We start from the raw sequence: 7,428 nt of genomic DNA on the forward strand, positions 1-7,428 counted from the left end.
GGCTGCTGGGTTCCTTTCTTTTCACGCAATAAACTAGGGCAATTAGCAATCCGATGCTCGGTGCTCCCGCAACGCAGACACCTTCCATCCTTTTTCCAGCAATCCACCTCCATATGGTTGGATTTTCTACAGTAGCCACAAAATGAGAGAGCGATTGGGGTCTGATCCTCTTGTGAGACATCATGCAGTGGTCCTTCTCCACTTGGGTTTCCTCCCGGAGTATCCTCCTTAAGTGTCTCCAAAATTTTCACACCCCTTACTCCACGACCCTTCTTAGCGACTGGCCTACCTCGCTTACACTGTTCTGGCCTTTTACCTCTTTTCTTTGCATGGAAGATATTTACTTGTGGCCTTGCAATTCCTGTCCTTTGAGCTTCCTCTGGAAACCCCATAGCAGTAGTGTTTTGTGCCATTGTTAAGGCCTCCTCAGAAATCCCTTCGTATTTCCTTTTTAGCTCCAAGTTCTGGTGCAAGAGCTCAATCTTTTCTGAATACTCGTGCTTCCATCGCCCTTCCCAGTATGCGGCTAGTCTCCTTTGGACCTCTATTTCGTCTCGAAGAACTGCTATTTCCTTATACATCTCGACCCAATATGCCATCTCACGGAGTTGCTGGACCTTCGATAGTAGCCTGCTGGCCAAAACAATGGGTCATAATAAATTCCTAAATACCAATGACACTCTCGGTCCCTAGTTTTGTTCAGTGGTTGTTTCCCCTTTTTCTTGACTCTTGGCCCCGCTTGGCTCCACGGCCACGACCATGTCCGCGACTACGTCTTCCCTTTATGTTTTTTTTCTTCCAAAGGGTACTTTAATAAATGAAATACGCAAATAAACTTATACGCACATAACACGCCATATTAAGGAGACAGATAATCAATTACACAAATACATATCAAATTGGACAGATAACCAAGTACACACACACACATACTAACATCATGTAGTAACTATATACGGGCGAGTCAAAAGAAAAGGTGAAATCGTCCCAGTCTCAAATAAATAACCCCGTCCGATCTATCACGTTACTTTCTATCCAAACTAGACGTCCATTGACCTTTTGTGCTCATTCTAGTCAGACAAAGCCTGTTCATGTTTCCAAAATGAAATTTCAAGTACTTAACGCTGCCTCAACTTTAGAGTACTCGGGCACGAGAATCCGAAATAAGATAATTCACATCTCGAGCTGGCCAGTCCCAAGAGTAAACTATCTACAATCGAAATTCCTACCCGACGTACCTATTTATGATCCTCAAATACCACGGAAAAGATTAAAGGCCCATGACATTTGCAATTCACAGCTTATGCTTGAACGAGCACTTAGTCCTTCATATTTATTCACCACTTAGTCCAGGCTCACTCCGCGCAGAGACCACGCGAAGCAGCTATATATTTTATCCCTCAATTACTTAACTTTCATATAAAATCAAATCCCACAGTCCGGCATCCTAAACTTCAAGCCTAGGATACACTACAGAGATCTGAAGCCTAAGCTCTGATACCAACTGTGACGACCCCACTTCTCCCAAGGGCGAACCCAAGGGTATCGGCGGGCCGCCTGCCTAGCTCGCGCCAGGACTCAAACCTTAAAGCGATAAAAACCAGAAAATCCAAAAGAGTACCTTACATACTATATACAAATCCCAAAAAGGTTATAATTACATTCTCCAAAAGTACCTGCTCAAACTATTACACCCTTATAATTACAACCAAAACTAAAAGGTAGACCCTAAGGAGGGTCCTTATACAAACCACCACAATAAAAACAAACATCCTAATTGTCCAACTATGACAAACCAATACTAGTGTAAGTGCCCATAAGTCCCCGCGTCGGCCCCTGCTAAGGAAAACAAAAGGAACGGGGTAAGCTATATGCTTAGTAAGTAAACAGGGGCAAAAGCGTAAATGTCACGTAACCACAGTTACTCAATAAGAGTAAAGCAAAAGCAGAAAAGTAACATCACATAATAAGGATACAGGTGGCTCCAAAGCCAAGTCGTTGCCATGCGTGACCTCCTGTCGACACTCCGTCGACCATACATAAGGTCCGTAGAACTCCACTTGTACACCCACCGAACACCTTATCACCCTCACTGGCCAGTCACCTCACAAACTTGCCCAGGCGAACGAAATCACAAACTTGAGCTTGAGTCACAAGCTCGGGTCACAAAATTGGTTCACATACTCAGCGAACCGGGTTCGCAAACTTGGTGACCTCAAACCAAGTTGGACTGACTTCGACCAAGCCCTAACCGGCTCGAATAGTCCATCTAGGTATTGAGTTCAACCTCAAACTCACAAAATTCACAAAATTATTCAAAAGTCACCCTGAGCCACCAGTTCAAGGGTTTTAGTTCCAAAATTGCTCATATGCATAAGCCATGTACAAATATGTGTGCAAATTAGGGTTTAGAGCGAGTGCGATAAAGTACACCCTCGTCTAAGTACCCTCTTCATACATATCGAAACACATAAGCAACTAACATACAAAAGCGGCCTGAATACTTACTCCAAATACAAAAGTAGTACAAAAGCGGAAATCACTTCGTTGGTTGGCTAGTAGTGGGCCCCACCGGCTCCGCCTAGTTCACCACCGTCTGAAATCGAAGATTGTGTCACAATATATCACAAACAGCTACTCACACACGTAAAACAAGCAAAACGGCAAAATTGGCACGCGCAAGTGCGAAAACGGCAAAAAGGGGCACGCGCGCGCGCGCGGAACGGCAAACGGGACGGCCAAATCGGCCATCTTAAACCGTTTTGGTCGAAAGTTAGGCTAGGAGTGTCGGATCAAGGTGAGCGAGATACCGTTTCGAAGCTAAGAGGAAGGGCTACAATTCTCATGAAGACATCTCAACCCAGATCTCAATAGGTATAGGTCAAAAAGGCACGAAATAGTGCCAGCTGTTTCATGGCAAGTTACCAAACATGCCCTGTTTGCAAGGCCGTAACTCACGGCTCAGAAATTGAAATCAAGAAATTCCAAAGGCGTTAGAAATCTGAGACATAAGGCTAAAACTTTGATGTTTTGGCCAAGACCTGAATCCACTCAGAACAGAACGAAAATCGAGTGTCAACGTACCCGTCAGAACTGTCCAAATACAAGGCAGTTCTGACGAGCGTTATTGTTTTGATCATAACAGGAGCTACGGAACTCGGTTTTCGACGTACTTTATACCGTTTCGAAGCTGAGACCAAGATCTAAATTTCTTATGAAGGAGTCGACACCCAGATCGTATGGAATCAGAACGGAAAAATGCACGGCAGAAACTGAAATGCAAAACGTACACAAACGGACGTCTAAAACAGGTCTGAGGGTTTTGTCTATAACTCGGAATACATTAATCCGTTTGACCTGCAATTTTACAGGTAGATTCAGCACTTAAAAGGCTACAACGTTGAAGAAGGCCACTTAACCCAGTTTCGAGTGTAACTAGGTCAAAACTGTAAGATACTAAACCAGAATCGTAAACAGGTGAACAAACCGCAACCTGGTGCAAACAGCATAACTCAGCCTACTAAGTCCAAATTCAGAAATTTCAAAGGCATACGAAAGCTTAGAAACAGGGCTACATTTCATCAGAAGACTAGAACAACCAATTCTGAAGTAATCCTATCCAAAATCACCAATTACAAGTGCAGTTCTTACATTCGGACAAAACCAGAACAGCAAGGGTATTTTTGACTTTTCTCACTCTACGCTACTCCGATTGATCTGAAATTTTACAGGCACCTATAAAATGTCATTTCCTACAACTTTCATGTTTTAAGCCAAGGCCAATTCGGCCTCTATCTAGGACCAAAATATTCGGACAGAATGAAGAACCAAGAAACCCCAATTTTCCAGATTTCATTCAAAACAGAAATCACTTGCAATCTTCCACTTTTTCCACCATCTAGCATCATTACATACCATTTCCAACCATCATATATAGCCACACAATCATGCTTATATTAAAACAGGAAAAATCCCAATAAATATAAAACTTCACTAAATCATCCACAAATCAAGATATAAACCATAATTTTTCATCTCTTAACACCACTAAGCATGAATTAAGCTTCATTAGGTGAAGGAGGGAGTTCATTCATTACTCACCTAGTAAAACAAGAGAGAGGGAGTTGCTTGTCACCTTAGCTTCCACAAACACTTCACCAATCAACTTACTAATACCAAATGAAGAGGTTTTATGGAAGGAATTCAAGATTAACCGGTTAGTTTATGAGATTGAGCAAGATTAGGACAAGGAATTGAGAGAGATTTTTCTTTCTTCCTTTGGAGAGAATTTCGGCCAAGAGAGAGAAAAGAATGAGGAAGATTAAGCTTCATTTGTCTTATAAGAAGGTTGGAAAAAATAAGAATTAATTCTAGCCACAAGTTTGGTTAACACTTGGTTGAATCACAACCACACAATTTTCTCTCTCTTGTTGCATTTTGAACCACTAATTTTCGGCCAATAAGAAGCTAAGAGGGGGGGAAGATATTTTGCTCTATTAGTGGTAAACTTGCATGGCAAGTAAGTGGTGGTCAATTGGTGCGTTCAATCGGTAATGCGCGGGACCCGCCGGTTCGCGCCGTTTTTTCTTAAAACACACGTACTAGGGTTTTTACTTCCTATTCACTAATCTTATCTTATTGCTCCTAATTACATATTATTTCTCACTTAAAAGTCACTTTTAATCACCAAATTTGATCCTTTTTCCGTACCAAAATTTCATCCGGCGAAAATCACAAAAACCCTAATTTTGCTCCAATGCTGAAACCGAAGAGTGAAACCCTACTTTCTAGGCTCACTTGCACTTATTATGGAATAATTGGATAGTAGGGCTTTAAATCTTAATCCCTACATAGGGTTTTCGAAATACTCCTAAAACCAAACGTTACCGCCCAGCTAATGAATATATCAACGTAGAACGGACTGGGGCCTCACAATCTCCCCCATTTAGAACAATTTCGTCCTCGAAATTTTTCTATGAACGGAACCTATCGAATCTAAAGTAACCAGTGGCCTGTACCTTCTTCGTCCTCAGAAGAAACGAGGCTTTTCATTCCAGTCCCTTCTCTATTTGATGGTCCAGGGTCGGTCTGGGTTGGCTGCTGGGTTCCTTTCTTTTCACGCAATAAACTAGGGCAATTAGCAATCCGATGCTCGGTGCTCCCGCAACGCAGACACCTTCCATCCTTTTTCCAGCAATCCACCTCCATATGGTTGGATTTTCTACAGTAGCCACAAAATGAGAGAGCGATTGGGGTCTGATCCTCTTGTGAGACATCATGCAGTGGTCCTTCTCCACTTGGGTTTCCTCCCGGAGTATCCTCCTTAAGTGTCTCCAAAATTTTCACACCCCTTACTCCACGACCCTTCTTAGCGACTGGCCTACCTCGCTTACACTGTTCTGGCCTTTTACCTCTTTTCTTTGCATGGAAGATATTTACTTGTGGCCTTGCAATTCCTGTCCTTTGAGCTTCCTCTGGAAACCCCATAGCAGTAGTGTTTTGTGCCATTGTTAAGGCCTCCTCAGAAATCCCTTCGTATTTCCTTTTTAGCTCCAAGTTCTGGTGCAAGAGCTCAATCTTTTCTGAATACTCGTGCTTCCATCGCCCTTCCCAGTATGCGGCTAGTCTCCTTTGGACCTCTATTTCGTCTCGAAGAACTGCTATTTCCTTATACATCTCGACCCAATATGCCATCTCACGGAGTTGCTGGACCTTCGATAGTAGCCTGCTGGCCAAAACAATGGGTCATAATAAATTCCTAAATACCAATGACACTCTCGGTCCCTAGTTTTGTTCAGTGGTTGTTTCCCCTTTTTCTTGACTCTTGGCCCCGCTTGGCTCCACGGCCACGACCATGTCCGCGACTACGTCTTCCCTTTATGTTTTTTTTCTTCCAAAGGGTACTTTAATAAATGAAATACGCAAATAAACTTATACGCACATAACACGCCATATTAAGGAGACAGATAATCAATTACACAAATACATATCAAATTGGACAGATAACCAAGTACACACACACACATACTAACATCATGTAGTAACTATATACGAGCGAGTCAAAAGAAAAGGTGAAATCGTCCCAGTCTCAAATAAATAACCCCGTCCGATCTATCACGTTACTTTCTATCCAAACTAGACGTCCATTGACCTTTTGTGCTCATTCTAGTCAGACAAAGCCTGTTCATGTTTCCAAAATGAAATTTCAAGTACTTAACGCTGCCTCAACTTTAGAGTACTCGGGCACGAGAATCCGAAATAAGATAATTCACATCTCGAGCTGGCCAGTCCCAAGAGTAAACTATCTACAATCGAAATTCCTACCCGACGTACCTATTTATGATCCTCAAATACCACGGAAAAGATTAAAGGCCCATGACATTTGCAATTCACAGCTTATGCTTGAACGAGCACTTAGTCCTTCATATTTATTCACCACTTAGTCCAGGCTCACTCCGCGCAGAGACCACGCGAAGCAGCTATATATTTTATCCCTCAATTACTTAACTTTCATATAAAATCAAATCCCACAGTCCGGCATCCTAAACTTCAAGCCTAGGATACACTACAGAGATCTGAAGCCTAAGCTCTGATACCAACTGTGACGACCCCACTTCTCCCAAGGGCGAACCCAAGGGTATCGGCGGGCCGCCTGCCTAGCTCGCGCCAGGACTCAAACCTTAAAGCGATAAAAACCAGAAAATCCAAAAGAGTACCTTACATACTATATACAAATCCCAAAAAGGTTATAATTACATTCTCCAAAAGTACCTGCTCAAACTATTACACCCTTATAATTACAACCAAAACTAAAAGGTAGACCCTAAGGAGGGTCCTTATACAAACCACCACAATAAAAACAAACATCCTAATTGTCCAACTATGACAAACCAATACTAGTGTAAGTGCCCATAAGTCCCCGCGTCGGCCCCTGCTAAGGAAAACAAAAGGAACGGGGTAAGCTATATGCTTAGTAAGTAAACAGGGGCAAAAGCGTAAATGTCACGTAACCACAGTTACTCAATAAGAGTAAAGCAAAAGCAGAAAAGTAACATCACATAATAAGGATACAGGTGGCTCCAAAGCCAAGTCGTTGCCATGCGTGACCTCCTGTCGACACTCCGTCGACCATACATAAGGTCCGTAGAACTCCACTTGTACACCCACCGAACACCTTATCACCCTCACTGGCCAGTCACCTCACAAACTTGCCCAGGCGAACGAAATCACAAACTTGAGCTTGAGTCACAAGCTCGGGTCACAAAATTGGTTCACATACTCAGCGAACCGGGTTCGCAAACTTGGTGACCTCAAACCAAGTTGGACTGACTTCGACCAAGCCCTAACCGGCTCGAATAGTCCATCTAGGTATTGAGTTCAACCTCAAACTCACAAAATTCACAAAATTATTCAAAAGTCACCCTGAGC

This window comes from Coffea arabica, chromosome 4c, assembly GCF_036785885.1.
Source record: "Coffea arabica cultivar ET-39 chromosome 4c, Coffea Arabica ET-39 HiFi, whole genome shotgun sequence".
Classification (NCBI taxonomy): Eukaryota; Viridiplantae; Streptophyta; class Magnoliopsida; order Gentianales; family Rubiaceae; genus Coffea; species Coffea arabica.